The 17,944-nt window shown below is 40.3% G+C and overlaps 2 long non-coding RNA genes across 3 annotated transcripts in view; both read left to right on the forward strand.

Moving 5' to 3' along the window:
• Positions 1 to 17,944, forward strand: part of LOC146961879 (uncharacterized) — a 78,201-nt gene that overhangs the window by 46,015 nt on the left and 14,242 nt on the right. The window lies entirely within an intron of this gene.
• LOC146961880 (uncharacterized) overlaps positions 1 to 17,944 on the forward strand; it is a 34,648-nt gene that overhangs the window by 11,320 nt on the left and 5,384 nt on the right. The window contains exon 4 of one of the 2 annotated variants that reach the window (XR_015035221.1): positions 12,336 to 13,257. This is a non-coding gene — a long non-coding RNA (uncharacterized LOC146961880). Of the gene's footprint in view, positions 1 to 12,335; positions 13,258 to 17,704; positions 17,823 to 17,944 lie in introns of those variants that run through there. The other variant, XR_015035222.1, reaches the window with a different exon arrangement.

The raw sequence follows: 17,944 nt of genomic DNA on the forward strand, positions 1-17,944 counted from the left end.
CAGTCACTGTGGAAATAAGTGAACCTGTGGGATCCCTTGGTTATAGTTTGTTAACCATATATCCACCATCTGAAAGCAACATAAAAACAGAATCAGGAACAGAGGAGGCCCAGTATCTGGCCGGACCACAAGTATCTGAAGGATATGGTGTTCTAGCTGTATGTCCAAACACTGAGAGCAGTGTGAAAACCGAATCAGGCGCTGACGATGTGAAGTTTGAAATCCCACTTGAATCTGTAGGATCCCAGGCATTCTGCTTTATAACCACACAGCAGGACACTGACAGTACTTAGATTAAAATGGAGAAAGAAAATGTGCCATTTGTGTTCAAAAACAAAATTCACACGTGAGGTATCTTACAATGAACAGAATAGTGGTGTAAACTGTATTTTTCTGAAAACTGTTCTGTCAGAGAATGTATCGTATCACTTGTTCAGTATGACAAAAATGTAAACAGATCTTTTCTTTCATTTTGTTGTATATTGTATGTCTTTCTGATTTCATTTAAAAAATAACCGAATCAGACACTGACGATGTGTAGGAACCCAAGTATTCTGCTTTATAACCGCACAGCAGGACACTGACAGTACTTAAATTGAAATGGAGAAAGAAAATGTGCCAGTTGTGTCCAACCGTTATGATGTTGTCTGTGTTCAAAAACAGAAGGAGGTAGACATTAAATAGGAATGATATCATTAAGATTCACACGTGAGGTATCTTACAATGAACAGAATAGTGGTGTTAGCTGTATTTTTCTGAAAACTGTTCTGTCAGAGAATGCATTGTTGATTCAGTATGACAAAAATGCAAACAGATCTTTTCTTTCATTCTGTTGTATATTTTATGTTCAAAATAATGTTAATACACTGCACAAGATACTATGAAAATGAAAGTGTCCTATGTCTTTATAGACTACTGTATTTTTTCTATACATATATAAATAATTTCAAAGTATCTCCCTTTTAGTTTCATCTATGGCACAAAGATTAAAGGTTGAATATGGATGATTCTTATTAAAAACTATATTTTTCAAAAAATAATACATCCAAGGGACGCTTAGAAGGGTGCAGATTACAAATTCATTAGATTGGGATTGGACAACAGCATTAAGACAGAATTTTGTGTGTCATTGTGTGTCGACAGATAAATTTATCAGTTTCCACAACAGAGCATGAAATGCATTTACTCGCACTCGACAACCTTTATTAAGTATGTCTTTTGGATTTTAATGGCAAATAGTAAGTTATTTTCTCCACTGGCAAAACACAATTGATTATGCAAATGAACTGTGTAATAAGATAAGATAACACTTTATTGTCAGATCACTCTGAAGTTTGTCTTTGTCAAAGTTTCACACAAATATTAACAAAATACCAAAATTTACAATAACATAGCAAATGATGTTACAATAACAGTCAAATTCACAGAAGGTAGTCACAATCAAAATACATTACAATAATGCACAACTCAATTTCACATTAAATATTACAATAATACAGCACATGTTGTTAATGTGGCTCTTTTCATATCCTGAAATTAGATTGCAACAAATTCACCTCCATGCCAAATCTTACAATAAAACGTGAATAAATTAAATAAGTCATAGGAGATTTAATTTTATTCGCTACAAATGTGTCATTGCCAAATGACTTTTTGAGTATATTAATTTCCATCACTTCAGTTTGGGTAGCAGTTATTGTGACTGACAGCAAGCACATTGCAGTGACAGAATAGGAAACTCAAAAACCTCAAACGGACACTAAGAGATGATCATTATTCTGAATTTTAAGGTAAACACTGATGCCCTGATAATCAGGTGACACTGGAACGGTGACCTTTTTGATAGCTGCCTGTCGGTAAAAATGTCACCAAAAGAGGGTAGAATTTGTGAGCTTTTAAAAACTTTTATTTTGAAGTCCCCGCGAGCTGACGTTTCTATGCTTCCGGTGAACTCCGGGTTGAGGGGTTTCAGTCGTGGGTTGACGACAGGACTTTTTTCCCCCAAAACTACGCGTGGTGCCAACAAGGGAGAGGGAGACCAACCGACTGTGCATTGTTTGGTAAGTCTACCTCCGTCTGTCTCGTCCTCTTTTTTTCTATCATGGCGGAGAATGAACCTCTCTAGGAAGTCACCAGCAGCGACCACAGCGATGGGTGGAGATGTTCAGTGGCTGGACCGGGACTCTGCGGTTTACAGTTTGTGTTGTTTTAGTATGCTGCTGAGATTTTGTGTGCGGAGCGCCGTTACAGTGATGAACATGTGCATGAAGAACTCACTGCAGGTCAAGTCAGCCCTCGTTGTTTTGGAGGTGGCCTACTACACATCACGGGAAGAGCAATAATGGTTTCAAAGTAAAAGCAAGCTTCCAAAACGACCCCAGGGTGTCATCAGGAAACATCAAGTCAATCTGACGTAGCATTTCAGTAGAGAGGCCATCTGAACGTAAACTTTTCACTGACAATAAGGTTTGTCTTGTTTGTCTAGTTCGGACAGGATGTATGGAATCCCGACGCGATGCGATATGGAATTTCAGAATAAAAGCCCCCTGAACTTTCATACGCCATGTGGGCTACATGTATAAAAAAAAAAACCTCTCCATTATTACTCAACCGTTCCACTGTACACTGATAGTAGTACTCAACTCAGGATGACACCCAGAAAGAATCAGGTCAATCTGATGTAGCATTTCAGAATATAGGCCAGGCTTTTCTGCGGATTTTTTTTCTGGGTGTCATCCTGAGTTGAGTACTACAATCAGTGTACAGTGGAACGGTTGAGTAATAATGGGGAGTCTGAGGTCGAGTACTGTCAGTCTGTCTTACTGTGATAGAGCAAAGAGAAATGTGAAAGTTCGGAGGGCTTCTATTTTGAAATGCTACATCAGATTGACTCTATGGATTAACCTGTTGGGTGACACTCGAGGTTGAGTACTATCAGTCTGAAGTGGCACGGTTGAGTAAGAGTAATAACTGTTAGGTTTTTTTGTTTTTTTAATGTTAATCTTAATGTACATGGAGCACAGTGAAATATGAAAGTTCAGAGGGCTTTTATTCTGAAATGCTACGTCAAATTGACGTGATGTTTTCTGGTTGACACCATAAAAGAGGTTGACACCCTAGAAGCTTGCTTTTACTTCTTTGCAAACCTTTTGCAAAGAGGGCCAGATTTTGTAAGGTGAAAATAAATGTGAGGTGGCTGACCATTCAGCCTGACATCCTTTATATGCAAATGAACTATTTCATACATTTTTTATTGCAAATGGCATTATTTTCATTTCTTCACATAGAATAAATAAATCTAATCAAGTTTTTTTTTTTTTTTTACCAAAATCACTCTGCTTTTCATATTTGAAGTCCACGTAAAATGAAGAAAAAAAAACCTTCAGGAAGCTTAAACATATCTAGGTTCATTGTAAACATTGCATATTTGATATTGTATTTTAGAAATGGGCTGGAAAGGGTCAAGGGTCGTGCGGCCACAGGTCTGCTACCATCTTCTGGTGAAATATAAAATAGCTTTGTAAACTTTGGACATGCCTGGTGTAGGATATGCGCACACCGTAAAACAACGTGAGGGCTGGCTTGACCAAACATTGTTTCAAAGTGAGGGACGGTGTCGTGCGAGGAGTATTTGCCAAAAACTGAGTCATGCCATGTACATAGAGGTAGATTTTGCCCCAAAGTGACTTTATATCACTCAGAGTAAGATTTATAAGATTTGACCTCAACCAGTGCTTTTTTTTTTTTTTTACTAAAAGATTTATTTGAAAATGTAAAGGGACATTATTGTAATTATATATCCAAACCGCTTTTAGTGGTCATATCTGAATTACTCACATGAAAAGTTATATACCAAAACAAGAATGTCCATATGTATTTTTTTTCCTGTCATGCCATGATTTCAGAGGTTTGTCCACTGGAACGTCATGCCAAACTTTTCAGAATTAAATGTGAATGTGCAGAAGTGGTAGCCTGACAAGCCAGACTATATCAATAAAATATTTTTGCTGCCGCTAGGGTGCGTCTAGATTTCTAGGCTACAGAAGTGGAATAAAAAGTAGTAATCTAACTTTATTGCAACTTTTCCGTGACCGCGATAAAGATGTCACAAAGTCAGCAAAATCATGTAAGGGAGAAATTGTGAGGAATTGGGGAAAAGTGAACACAATTGAGTTTTAGTGGGGTAAGATTTAGTTGATGTTATTTTTCTGTCTTAAAGCAGAAGTAAGCGATCCGGTCGTTTTGGCTAATGCTGCATTCCAGGCAGGCTTTTGAGACCGTAAATTACAGCTTCAAGTCACAACTTACGACTTTGTAGTGTTCCAGGCAACCCGTGACTCGTGTTTTTCTGACCTGTTTTACCTGTGAAAGTCACTATAACGGCCACTCGTAACTTCCGACCCGTGAACTCGTACCAGATCAAACTGGTACGACTTCACAGGTCGGAAAAACACGAGTTACGGGTTGCCTTGAACGCACCATAACGTCTTGTCAGCCGATGGAGTTAGCAGTCCCCGCCCTCGTCATGGATCTATTGGTCCTTGTCCCTACGTCACCACATTCAGGCGCATCCCTTGGCTGCACACACAGCCCTTCATGTCGTTCTCTCTCCTCATTGGATAAAGGTTGTAGGATACAAGGAAAGTTTTCTCCTCGGCTCAGAGCAGAGCAGAGTGACTGACAGACCCGTGTTTCGGTCCAAACACTCTATGTAAGTGATTGCTGTCGGAAGATATAACTATTTAAAGGGACAACGAGGAGTTTTGGAAAAGCGAAGCGTTTTCACACTACATTTATGAGCCTCCGCGCACACCGTAAAATTCTTTTGACCGGCGCAAGACGGTCTCATGTTTTCATTCATCAATAATTAAAGTCAGAGGTTCAAAGAGGTTCACATACCGTCGTAGTTCCGACCATAAACGGCGATTCAGCTACGTTATTCTCATGACTCGTTGCGAAACTGAAAGTAAAGAAACGCTGGTCGGCTCGACCAGAATCTCCGCCACCACTAATAGTAACAAAATAACGATAGAGACAGAATGATATATTTATCGAAAATGGGCCCATTAACAAGTGTGGGTAGCGGAGATTCATCCACATTAACGTGAGACTTTTTTATAACCGATTAGAAACTCCTCGTTGTCCCTTTAAGGCTTAGCCTATATTAACACAAAAATATCGCTTACTTCTGCTTTGAAAACAAATCATGTTTCAATGGGCTTTTGATAATCAATCAGTAACACAGTGACGTCATGTGAATCTAATGAATACATCCACCTCCAGTCATTTACACTGTGAATAATGTGATTCATTTTTGTGAAGAGCCCTAATACATGTGCATGTGTGTACGTGTGTTTCTCTCTCTCTGTGCTTTTTTTTTGTTTTCTTGTGAAGCCACCAATCCTTTTTTTCTGCCTCTGTTTTTTGCTCACAGCCTGTGTGCGTTTTCCAAGTCAGTTTCCTGTGATGTGTCTTGTTCTTGTTATTGTGGTGCACTACACCATAATAGGCTCACTACTGCCCCCTGAGGCCGGAGGCATTGCTGGCACTGAAGGTTGAGAGTCTGGTGTCCATGGACACTTATTGCCCACTTAAAGCAAAACTAAAAAAAATGTTTGATGTGGGTTTGTGTGAGGTATTTATCTATTGTCCATGTATTACCTGCAGTAAGTTGAGATCAGCCAGCTGCCATCTGAGAGCACAGATGGGAGAACTGGCACTGGAGCCAGTCAGTGTACTAACAGGGTCATCTCCAAAACAGTCTTTTCAGTCTCACTCCACCCCATCTTTTTTCACTTCTTTATCCTACTGTTAAACAGCTATTTCATGTGGAACTACATTTTTCAAATTAATGGCACACGAATGACCATCACAACTGAAATCTTGACTCATATCGTGATCCCATTATCTGACAAAATATTTAGCAACATATTTTATGGCTAACTGGCTTGTTTGGAAGCACACATTTAGTGTCTCATCGTCTCCTACTCAGTGTATGAAATGGTCAGGAATATGATTACTGCTGTTCCCGGTCTTTTGTGAATGCTGTGGAAACAATACATGGAAGAACTGACTGTATCAAATTGTGTTTTCATTCAGGGCTACGTTGAGCCAGCACAATCCCATCACTGGACGCCAGTACAAAATGTGGCCCTGAGATGTTGGAGCAAGTCACAGCTGAGCTGATCATGTTTTCCAAGGTGAGTTGCAAATTCAACAGTATATTTAATTACATCATTTGAGGTTGGCCAGTGTCACGAATCATGAAACATAACTCCTGATGGATCGGGTAAGGTATAGCTTCAGGTAAGAGGAGGAAATGCATGTTAACAGGGACACCAAATATTTATTCAACTGAAATATATTTTACACTCCCAGTATCAGTCTGCCTTCTTTGACTTAAGGACTTTGATTCGTAATTGTAGGAAGTCAAGGTGAAAAAAGTTTATTAAACAGGCTAAATCAACTTTTAAAGGTAACCGGTGTCATTGTTGGCCAATGGCCAATAGTAAAGTCAGAGGGTTGGAGCCATGCTTCCATGGGTTTGGTAAACTGTGAACTTGCTTTTAATATAGTGACCAAGAGAGGAAGGGAGCTAGAAATCTCAGCACCTGAGAGAAAAGCTATATTTTCAGATTTTTCACAATTTTTATTTGTATGATCCAGTTTCCATTCTTTAAATGCTAACATTGAGCTTTGTATACATTTTCACAATAAGCACATTAGGGTGCACACATTTTCCCATTAACTTTGTTTTTAAGCTTTAAATAGCTCAAACTTTGCAAAGTAGTGGAGGCATCTCCAGGTCCTGCTTTGGGCAAACACAATTATAGTTATAAATAAGCCCTTCAAGGCCCAACACAATGATTGATGTCATGTTTTTTTGTTGTCGCTGTTTTTTAGTAGTCCAAATATCCAAGTACACTAACAATAAGACACATAATTATAGAAATCCTCTCTGTTACTCTGAACTATGTGACATTACAGTCAGATGAATGGGATGCTAATATATTTACATTGAGCATAACTTATGTCTCAGATATAATATGTATCATATATACATTTCCCCTCTACCTACATACAGAAAAGGCCAGCAGATTAAGAAGATCACTGAGGATGGACAACAAGGACAGTCAACAGGAAGAAAATCAAGTTTGGTTCCCAACGCCACAGCTGCAGGAAGAGGAGCAGCAACTTGTCACCACTGGTACCAGAATCTGTCCTGAGTCTAAAAGTGAGCCATTTTCCTCACAGAAAAATACCTTTGAAAAAGGATTAGCTCTGCCCAGAGTGGAAGTCCGTCTGTTTGATTTCCAACTGAGCAAAATAAATCAGTCTGATTTAAAATGTAAACAGGAAAAAAGATCTCTTTCAACAACAAGAGAATGTGTCACTAAACGGCACAGACCAGAAGATGCTGAACAGGAAGAGACAAATGCACTGTCTCATCCCTCCAATGTGTGTACCAGTCAAACAGTGGAGGATGATTGCAACTACGTGTGTCCTTTAGACTCAGATGAAGCCACAGATTCAGAAAATGATGACAATAGAGATGACTTACAAAAGCCAACAACTTCTGATATCCACAGTGACCCAGAGTCAAGTTGTGTAGGTACACATGAGACTTTCTTCACCCCCACTGATGTTTCCTCTTGTTTACCAACTGTAACAGTTAAAGATCAGTTAGATCAAAGAGGACTGTCTGGGGGTAAAGAGAAGACAGAGGTTCCAATGCCATGTTTGTATGTGCCATTCAAATATGACATGGAGGAAGAGGAAATGGAAACAGAGAGCAACATGTGGAAGTTGCGTGCAAACCGTGTACAACAAATCCTCTCCTTAATGTACAAATCATTAACAAAGTCAAAAATATTTGGCCTAGAATACAATGTTGGATTTGGCCCAAAGCAAAACTTCAGTGTTGACTCTTTGACTACTTCTGTTCTGCTCGAAATTGCTAAATTTGCCTTGGCAATGAATTCATCTCAAGAAGATTTCATCAAGGAGATTCTGGAGTACAACTTTGACTTTGGCCAGTGCAGTGAAGACCAGAGGGAAAGTTTTGCATCTGAACTCATGAACAGAGTGAGAAAGCTGAAAAATTGTGAAGATGCAGTCAAACTTTCAAAAGAGGCTTTTGAACTACCTGATTTTGTTTCGTCAATAAACATGGCCAATCAGAGCATGGGCAGTGTCAACCCTGAATTCAGCTGTATGTCTAGTGCAACAGAGAGTGATGTTGTTCCCACATGTTCTTCTGATCCATATGATGAAACTAAAGAACACAGAGTGGACCTCTATCCCTTCTGCAAGGACATTGGTCTCAAGCTCAATGTAATCTCCAGTCAAGAAAAGAAAAAACTTGACATCAATAAATTGACCAATGGAGCAATGACTGAAGTGACAAACTTTGCAGAAAAGTTGTGTGGAACATTTGATCAGATTTGTCAGGATATCCTCAGACACAACTTTGATCTTGAGTCTCAAAATGAAAAAAACGACCTTTCTGAATCTATCCTCACACGCATTCCTATCATAGTGGAGCACCAAAATCTCTCAAATACAGCAGGTTTCAAGAAATTAAAAAACACACCGCAACTTTTGTCAACACTAGTGATGGACTACATGGAGTGCCCAAATTTAGATACATGTACTACTGCGTCTTCCCAGGCTCCAACGATTGACCAAAGTGTGGGGAGTTCCACTGACAATAATCATCAAAATGAACTAAATTTATTTATGTGGAAATTGCGGAGTAATCAAATAAAACAGATCCTCTCAGTTCCTCATATGGAGCATTGTCCACTTTACTCTTATTCGAGATGCAAGAAAACAGGCATTGACTTCAATGTGGGATCTGGAGTAAAACGAAATTTTGATGCATCCAAATTTCTGACCAATGGCATTATGGTTGAAATAACCACTCTTGTTGCAGCGCTGGTGTCAGCCGAAAAAGAATTCATCACAGAGATATTGGAGTACAATTTCCATCTGAATTTCAACAACGAGCTTTGCCGCAGTGTCTTTGCAAAGGAAATTGAAACAAGCTGTTTAAAAACTAACAAAGCTCGTTTTTTGAAAATGTCTTTTGAGCTCCCTGACCAAAGAGTCATAGATGAATCTACTCACCCAAAAGCAACTTATTGTCCCAAGTGTTATCAAGACAGAAATTCTAAGCTTTGTCAGGATGAATCTGACCTTGACCACCTTCAGCATCCTGGTCCACATTACATGACCGACACTGTTTCTGCAGAAGCAAACTGCTTAGCACAAAAGCCTGAAAAGGATCTGTCTGCTGCTTACCAAGCAGCTGAAGAAACAATAATGGACAGTTATCCTCGCTGCAAGAAAATAGGTCTAAGTCTGTGTGTGGACAGAGACAAACCAAAAGTCAAACTGGACATTTGTACATTGACACGAGGGGTTATGAAGGAAATCGTTAGTTTTGCCAAAAGATTGTGTGGAACAAAAAATATACTAATTAATGATGTTCTTGAACACAATTTTATCTTTGGTATTCATCAGCGCCAAATTTCTGATCATGCGTGTTGGTTCCATTCCATGGTGGGTCGACCAAACAAAGGGCCCACATGGTTCAATGACGTTTTTGTTGTTTCTCCACGACGATACAGAAAACTTACAAATGCCGTTAGACAGTCAGAAAATCAAGCTTTGTTCTCAACACCACAGCTGCAGGAGAGCAAACAACTTCGTACCACTAGTACCAGAATCAGTTCTGAGTCTAAAAGTGAGCCATTTACCTTTCAGAAAAATATCTTTGAAAAAGGATTAGCTCTATCCAGCGTGGAAGTCCCACTGTTTGAGTTTGAAGGGAGCAAAATAAATCAGTCTGATCTAAAAAGGAAACAGGAAAAAAGATATCTTTCAACAAGAGAATGTGTCATGAAACGGCACAGACCAGAAGAGACTGAACAGGAAAAGGCAAATGCACTGTCTTACCACTCCAATGTGTGTACCAGTCAAACAGTGGAGGATGATTGCAACTACATGTGTCCTTTAGACTCAGATGAAGCCACAGATTCAGAAAATGATGGCAATAATGATGACTTACAAAAGCCAACAACTTCTGATATCCACAGTGACCCAGAATCAAGTTGTGTGGGCACACATGAAACGTTCTTCGCCACAACTGATGTTTCCTCCATGTTTCCAACATTAACAACTCAGTTAGATCAAAGAGGACTGTCTGGGGGTAAAGAGAAGACAGAGGTTCCGATGCCATGTTTGTATGTGCCATACAAATATGACATGGAGGAAGAAGAAATGGAAACAGAGAGCAACACGTGGAAGTTGCGTGCAAACCGCGTACAACAAATCCTTTTCTCATTAGACAAACAGTATGGCACATTCGAAAGATCAAAACGATTAGGCCTAGAATACAATGTTGGATTTGGCCCAAAGCAAAACTTCAGTGTCGACTCTTTGACTACTTCTGTTCTGCTCGAAATTGCTAAATTTGCCTTGGCAATGAATTCATCTCAAGAAGGTTTCATCATGGAGATTCTTGAGTACAACTTTGACTTTGGCCAGTGCAGTGAAGACCAGAGGAAAAGTTTTGCATCTGAACTCATGAACAGAGTGAGAAAGCTGAAAAATTGTGAAGATGCAGTCAAACTTTCAAAAGAGGCTTTTGAACTTCCTGATTTTGTGTCATCAGTTAACATAGCCAACCAAAGCATGGGCAGTGTCAACCCTGAATTCAGCTGTACGTCTAGTGCAACAGAGTGTGATGTTGTTCCCACATGTTCTTCTGATCCACATGATGAAACTAAAGAACACAGAGTGGACCTCTATCCCTTCTGCAAGGACATTGGTCTCAAGCTCAATGTAATCTCCAGTCAAGAAAATAAAAAACTTGACATCAATAAATTGACCAATGGAGCAATGACTGAAGTGACAAACTTTGCAGAAAGATTGTGTGGAACATTTGATCAGATTTGTCAGGATATCCTCAGACACAACTTTGATCTTGAGTCTCAAAATGAAGACGCTGACCTTTGTAAAACTATCCTCACACGCATTCCTATCATAGTGGAGCACCAAAATCTCTCAAATGTAAGTGGTTTCAAGAAATTAAAACACACAAGCCAAGATTTCTCATCACTAGTGATGGATTACAAGGAGTACCCAAATTTAGATACATGTAGTACTGCGTCTTCCCAGACTCCAACGATTGACCAAAGTGTGGGAAGTTCCACTGACAAAAATCATCAAAATGAACTCAATTTATTGATGTGGAAGTTGCGGAGTAATCAAACAAAACAGATCCTCTCAGTTCCTCATATGGAGCATTGTCCACTTTACTCTTATTCGAGATGCAAGAAAACAGGCATTGATTTCAATGTGGGATCTGGAGTAAAACGAAATTTTGATGCATCCAAATTTCTGACCAATGGCATTATGGTTGAAATAACCACTCTTGCTGCAGCACTGGTGTCAGCCGAAAAAGAGTTCATCACAGAGATATTGGAGTACAATTTCCATCTGAAGTTCAACAACGAGCTTTGCCGCAGTGTCTTTGCAAAGGAAATTGAAACAAGCTGTTTAAAAACTAACAAAGCTCGTTTTTTGAAAATGTCTTTTGAGCTCCCTGACCAAAGAGTCATAGATGAATCTACTCACCCAAAAGCAACTTATTGTCCCAAGTGTTATCAAGACAGAAATTCTAAGCTTTGTCAGGATGAATCTGACCTTGACCACCTTCAGCATCCTGGTCCACATTACATGGCCGACACTGTTTCTGCAGAAGCAAACTGCTTAGCACAAAAGCCTGAAAAGGATCTGTCTGCTGCTTACCAAGCAGCTGAAGAAACAATAATGGACAGTTATCCTCGCTGCAAGAAAATAGGTCTAAGTCTGTGTGTGGACAGAGACAAACCAAAAGTCAAACTGGACATTTGTACATTGACACGAGGGGTTATGAAGGAAATCGTTAGTTTTGCCAAAAGATTGTGTGGAACAAAAATTAAACTAAGTAATGATGTTCTTGAACACAACTTTGGCATTTTGCAGAGCCAACATTTTAATCCTTCACAGCTGTTCAGTGTCTTGATCCCACAATACAACAAAGGGTTCTCATGGTTCAATGACATTTCTGTTATTCGGTCATATTACAGAGGCCGTAGAGGTAGATGGAAAAAGGACTCTGCCATGCAGAAAAATGAAAGGAAGGAAACAACCGGAAAAAGAAAGCTGGCACTGCTAACAAAGAAGGAAGATGCTGCCATGACTGACTTTAGTGGAGCTGTCAAAGTAAGGACACCTAACCTGACTAGTGCAAACACTGCAAATGGAAGAAGATGGCCACTAGAAAGATTTCCACTCTGCTCAAAGATAGGTCTGGACCTGGATGTGACATCAAAATCAGAAAAAAAGGAGAAACTTGACTTAAAGCTATTGACCAAAGCTGTAGTTTTGGATATTCACAAATTTTTGCTAAAGAAACCAAAACACTATTACCCAGGCAGTCTGTATGACATCCTTGACTATAACTTTGATATAAGCTCACAGAATTACAGACGTTGGGAATTTTCTATTGCTGCTGCATCTAAAGTCAAAATTCTAGCCAAAAGCAACCCGTATAAGTTGCACAAAGCAAAGGTCTTCAAGCTACCATTTGTGTTTCAGAAGAAAGCAAGAAATAGATCAGTACGAAAGAGGCAGAATCAGAAAACTGGTAAATCCTTTCAATTGAGATTCCACTCCCCTGTCAACCATGCTGATGTTCTTGATGTCAAAACATACAAGAAAATGTGGATGAATGAGGGCACAGCATCCTCGAAACATCCTGGGACAGTAATTCAGGTGAGCAAGAATCCCGAGAGACGTGTTTGTGACGGTCCTCCTCTCCAAGAAACCATACAGATCAAAGAGGATGGAGATGATTCACATTACAGTGTTGTTAAACCAGAACCAGTCACATCACTAGAAGCAGAGATGTCTGCTCAGCAACTGAAATGTTTTTCAGATGTCAGGAATGCCTGTCTTGTTGATGTGCAGAGTAATACGGAAGTTTGGTTTCATCAGGAGAACATCAAGCCCCAGATATACCCTGAGACAATAAAACAGCAGACAGGGAGTGGAGAAAACGTACACATCAGAGAGGATGAAGATGAATCATTTTATGTTGCTGTTAAACCTGAACCAGTCACTGTGGAAATAAGTGAACCTGTGGGATCCCTTGGTTATAGTTTGTTAGCCATGTGTCCACCATCTGAAAGCAACATAAAAACAGAATCAGAACCAGAGGAGGCCCAGTATTACAGTCTGGTCGGGCCACAATTATCTGAAGGATATGGTGTTCTAGCTGTATGTCCAAACACTGAGAGCAGTGTGAAAACCGAATCAGACACTGACGATGTGAAGTTTGAAATCCCACTTCAATCTGTAGGATCCATTATAACCACACAACAGGACACTGACAGTACTTCAGTTAAAATGGAGTGATGTTGTGTGAGGTTTTTTACAATGAACACAATACTGGTGTTTGCTGTATTTTTCTGAAAACTGTTTCAATGTATCGTATCACTTAATTCAATACAACAGAAATGTAAATGGACTTTTTTCCCCCTAATATTTTGTGTTGTTTATTTAATAATTTTCTGATTTAGTTTGAAAAATATATTTTTTGCATTACACAAGGTACAATGAAAATGAAAGTGTCTTGTCTTGTTTCTTGATAGACAATTGTGTGTGTATATAATAAAGCTAAAGACATAAAAAAAAGGAGAAAGGAGACTTCGTACTATTATTGTTTTAGTATTATTATTTTCAGGATGGTCAATTAAAGAGTAATTGATAATGATCCATTGCTGTAATTTTGAAATCAGTTTAATCTTTGGCACAAAGATTTACTGTAACAACATCATGGAGGAGTGTCTGAGAAAGAACAGGGACCAGGGATACTCTTCCCTGGTTTAAAAGTTAAAAAGCCTTTATGTAGGCAGCTAGCTCATTGAACTCTTTGTTTTTCATCATTGAAGAGTAATTTGCCCAGCATGCAGAAAATATACAGCATTAAAATTTGTCATTCAGGAGTTGCTAGTAAGATATGAACAATGTTTCTTATGGTTGGACAGGGGATGTCCTCATGTATTTCTTGTAAACCAAATATTTATTTTATGAAACAGAACAAGGTCTGGGAGATTATGTTCAGTAGGAGGCTAAAGCAAGATCGGGTACATGGTGCTGAGAAAAAGTAACTGCAGTAGTTAAAAATTATTGCCCATCGTATTTCCACTTATATATAATGTATGTATGTATACACATTACTGAAGCGCATTGCATTCACTGGATTAAAAAAAAATCTAGATCAGAAACCACAGATCACCTGGGACATAAGATGTGGACATCTATAAATTTGATCCTGTCCACAAATGTTCCATTGCCAAATCACTTTTTGAGTACAGGTATATTAATTTTCGTCATTTTAGTTTGGTTCAGTTATTGTATCATTAAATGATACAATTAAATTAAATTGCTGTGAAATAAGGAATAGGAACTCAAGATCCTTCGTAGGCTAGTTAGAAGACAGAGATCATTATTCTGAATTATAAGGTAAACACTGATGCCTCAAAATCAGGTCCTCGCATGATGATATTTTGATCGCCATCCGTAAAGATATAACCAATCAAAGTGCGTCATTTTTCTTCCTTTTTAATCGCCCTGGATTTCTGGGTACAATTTGAGAGCTGGTGTAAGAGGTGGTTGAAACGTCATGGTTATAACAGGAAGAACTTTTATTTTGAAGTCCCCACAATCTTGAATCTGCCGTACTTCCTGTTAGAAACTCCGGGTTGTAGTCAGAGGTTTCAGGCGTGGGTTGACGACAGGACTTTAAAACCACGCGTGGTGCCAACAGGGGAGGGGAGACCAAACGACTGTACATTGTTCGGTAAGTCTACCTCCGTCTGTCTCGTCCTTTTTTTTCTATCATGTCGGAGAATTAACCTATCTCATAGAAGGTCGACAAGCAGCGACCAGAGCTATGGGTGGAGATGTTCACCGGGTCTACGATTTTTATAGTTCAACTGCTGGTGGTGTTAAAGTGATTTGGCAAGCTCCCGTGATTTTTTTTTTAATTAAAGAAGTGAGTTGTCCGTAATATCATGATACAGTGCACGAAGAGCTCATAACGTCCCTGATCCAAGCTCAGCAGCCTGCGCTCCAGAGAAGACATTGCGATAAAGCAAAGATGGCGACCCGTTACCAGAGCCAGTAGAAGTTCTCTGCCGTTACTGTTTTGAGGAAAAGACCAGTGAGACAAATGCCCCGTTTCCACTACATGGTACCAGCTCGACTCGGCTCGGCTCGGCTCGGCTCTGGTACCAGCCAGGTACTCTTCTTCTAGAGACCGTTTCCATTACAGGATAGTACCGCCGGTCGTCATGGCGACGGGCGGCGCTTAACAACCCCCCCGCCGCCGCCGCATTCACACCCGCGAAATCACACAAAAGACAAAAAAGTAATAAACACACATCGACACACTAATTGCCTATAGTCTGCACCTATACTGACCGTGGGTGAAAAATCCAGCTGCTGATTCTGCTATCACACAACTGACCCCCACCCCCCTCTCTCACGTGCACGTTCACCAGGAGCTTTGTCATTTGTCTTCAGTTCAGTTCAGTTCAGTTTTTTGTTTTTTTTTAAGTATATTTTTTGGCTTTTCATGCCTTTATTAGATAGGACAGTTCAGAGTGTGACAGGAAATGGGAGGCAGAGAGGGGGGTCAAGGCAAGGCAATTTTATTTGTATAGCCCGTTTTTACAAACAGTTTGTCTCAAAGGGCTTTACATGGCATTGTAACAACATCCTCTGTCCTTAGACACTCACATCGACTGAGGAAAAACTCCATGGAAAACCCTTTTAACAGGGAAAAATTGGAGAAACCTCAGGGTGAGCAACAGAGGAGGGATCCCTCACCCAGGACGGACAGACGTGCAATAAATGTTGTTACAGACAAGAAAACAGTTTACAGTTTATGTCACAGAATGTGCGAAATATGGAAATGTTAGCAGGAGTTGATGAAGGCAGCCTCTGGTGAGGGGGGGGGGGGCAGGGAGAGCTGGCCAGCTCGATGGGAGGACTGGGTGGTAGACTGGTCCATGGGAAGGGAGGGGAGGCCGGTCTAACAGCAGGGGAAAGGGTGGGAGGGGGGGGCGATGCAGGCTGCGGCTGGTGCAGAGAGATGGAGCTCCGGTGGATCTGCGGAAACACAGAGAGAGTGCGAGACACCAAGGCCAAACTACAAAGTACAACAGAAAATGACAGTTCAAAAATATACTGAGGAGGGGTGGGGAGAGGGGAGGAGAGGAGAGGAGAGGGCTCTGTGTAACCAGATGTGTCGCCAGCAGTCTAAGCCTATAGCAGCGTAGCTATAAAATGGTTCAGAGCTACCTGAACCAGCCCTAACTAAAAGCCCTGTCATAAAGGAAGGTCTTAAGTCTAGACTTAAATGTAGTTAGAGTGTCTGCCTCTCTGACCCATGGAGAGAGCTGGTTCCACAGTAGAGCAGCCCGGTAACTGAAGGCTCTACCTCCCAGTCTGTTTTTAGTGGGAGTCACTAACAGACCTGCGTTCTGGGAGCGAAGTGCTCTGGTAGGACAGTAAGGAATGATGAGGTCTTTCAGATAGGTTGGAGCTTTATTATTAAGAGCCTTATAAGTCAGCAGAAGGATTTTGAAGTCTATTCTAAATCCTACAGGAAGCCAGTGGAGAGAAGCTAAGGTGGGAGAGATGTGCTCTCTCTTCCTAACTCCTGTCAAAACCCTCGCTGCGGCATTCACGCAGGATAGGGCCGTCCGACGCGGGACTCGAACCGGGCCCACCTGCAGCGAGGACTACAGCCTCTACACACGGGGCTCTACCAACTGAGCTAAACACCGCCCCGTTTTGTGGCATATTAATATCTAATTTAGACAGATTTATTTATTTGCATAAACAAAATGCTTCTTGTTATTGAGGATCATCTCTCTCTCTTTTTCCTTTTTAAAAGAGTAATAAAGGAAGGAAAGAGTCGGATCCAGAGCAGCATTCATTTAATCGGAACCAATTAAAAAAAAATACTGGCCGATTAAACTTCTTGTTCTTGTAAATAAATGTGTGCTCCAGCCATAGACCATATATAGGTTAGGCTTCGGCTCTTTCCTTGGGTCAGTCAGAGTTCTCAACGGGCCGGACTGAACAACACCACCCGATCAAAAGCATAGCAGCCTATACAAATAACTCGGGTCGAACCATGCGCTTCCTTTTTTTTTTCTTCTTCTTTTTTTGGGGGGGGGGCTGCGTTCGGGTCGAGAATCGGGTCACTTTTATTGGCTCAAACCTGTAGTCATACCCGGCCCGGAAACCAGGGTCTATCTTTTTCTCTCTCTCTTTATACATAGGAGTACCTTTTTTCCACACATTGACCTCCTGTATTACTACACGCAAGTGCACCTATTCTTAATTCTTAATTAATAGCACACATGACCATCCCAACTGAAATCTTGACTCATATCGTGATCCAGTTATCTGACAAAATACTTTTGCAATATATTTTATGGCTAGTTGGTTTGTTTGCAACGCTCACAGTCTATGAAATGGTCAGGAATAAGATCACTGCTGTTATCAGTCTTTTATGAATGCGGTGGAAACAATACATGGAAGAATTGACAAATATCAAAATTGTGTTTTCTTTCAGGGCTATGTTAAACTGGCACAATCCCATCACTGATTGGATGGATATCTAAGACGCCAGTACAAAATGTGGCCCAGGGATGTTGGAGCAAGTCACAGCTGAGCTGATCATGTTTTCCAAGGTGAGTTGCAAATTGAACACAGTACATTTACCATTTCACTCCAAGTCTTAGGAGTGAGCAGAGATAATCAGTTGGTTTAACCAGTGTCATGTTTTCAGAGACATAACTCCTAAAGGATCGGT

This window comes from Trachurus japonicus, chromosome 24, assembly GCF_045865225.1.
Source record: "Trachurus japonicus isolate A0001 chromosome 24, Traja_1.0".
Taxonomy (NCBI): domain Eukaryota; kingdom Metazoa; phylum Chordata; class Actinopteri; order Carangiformes; family Carangidae; genus Trachurus; species Trachurus japonicus.